At 33.7% G+C, this 1,193-nt stretch overlaps 1 long non-coding RNA gene across 1 annotated transcript; it reads right to left on the bottom strand.

Moving 5' to 3' along the window:
* Positions 1 to 208: 208 nt before the first annotated feature.
* On the bottom strand, positions 209 to 959 carry LOC116181585. Its single transcript, XR_004147287.1, has 3 exons — positions 785 to 959; positions 533 to 730; positions 209 to 483 (listed from the first exon to the last, which is right to left on the bottom strand). It is a non-coding gene; the product is annotated as an uncharacterized LOC116181585 (long non-coding RNA).
* Between the last annotated feature and the right edge of the window lie 234 nt (positions 960 to 1,193).

The following is a 1,193-nucleotide window of genomic DNA, read 5'->3' on the forward strand; positions in this document are numbered from 1 at the left end:
GTTTTTAACAATATTAGGTGAGTATTTGCCCAAAACAATAGTTGGTTATTCGATGTAAACTGTACAAGTTATTTATTTGAAGTTTAAAGTCAGTCTGTACCGGGTGATCGGAAAGTAGTGCGGACAGTTTGAATTTCCCACAAAACAAAACATTTATAAAGTTGGTAACATACCAAATGTCATTTATTTAAAAGCAGTGGTGGATCAATTTAATGGATCACTAAACAATAATCACAATTAATTAATTAAAAAAAATTAATTTATCAAGCTCAGTTGAACGCTCGGGTTCATGTATTCAAATATCTATTCCAACGTTGCCCGAGCAATAGTCATGCTCATTAAACCATCACCGTCAGGTTCATTTTATTTGCCTACATACAATAAGACGTATCCACGTCTTCTCATAAATTAACGTCATCAACACTGGATGAAAACATTCGGATATCAATGTGTTAAATTTTGTGCCACAATTATGCGATAAGTCTGTAAAAATAACAAATAGGGATGTTATCGTTCACATTGTTATACCCACCAACTTCATTAGAGAATTTTCGGAAACCATTTCTTGGGGCTACGTTTTTTTTACACCTTCGACATCATGGTAAGTAGCACATTTATCGTTGAATTGCAGTAAGCACAACTGAGTCGAATATGAGCATCTTTTAAACATGTACGTCGTGTACGCCTTTCAATTGTGCATCAAAAGACATCTACTTTAAAGCCTTTATGCCTAAAAAGTAAGGTTACATGATCCTTATAAAGTATGTTCTCTTAATTTACGTACCTTTACGAAATGATGCACGTGCGAAGACCTTTTTAAAAAGAGCTGTTTGCTTTGAAACGCCTGGATCACAGTACGAAGATTAGAAAATAAAATTCACATAAAACACTACGCCAATGGATGGCAATTAATGCATAAATAAACCAACTTCTAAACATGTTTGCCAATTCCTTAAGTAAAAAACACTAAAAATTTAAAGCGCCAAATTTAAATTGTCTGCAGTTTTTTTCGATCACCCGGTATAGTGTAATATTGAAATTATTTAAGATAAACGTTGGTCGGAATTAAGTACAATATTATGGCGGCATGGTCTTAATAGCGACCACGTGGTCGCAAATGGGGAATATTGGGTCAGTCATAAATACTCTCCTAATTTTTATATTAGCCATAAATTATCTATTGGCGGAACAAT

Source organism: Photinus pyralis, unplaced genomic scaffold (assembly GCF_008802855.1).
Source record: "Photinus pyralis isolate 1611_PpyrPB1 unplaced genomic scaffold, Ppyr1.3 Ppyr1.4_unclustered_Scaffold1157, whole genome shotgun sequence".
NCBI lineage: Eukaryota > Metazoa > Arthropoda > Insecta > Coleoptera > Lampyridae > Photinus > Photinus pyralis.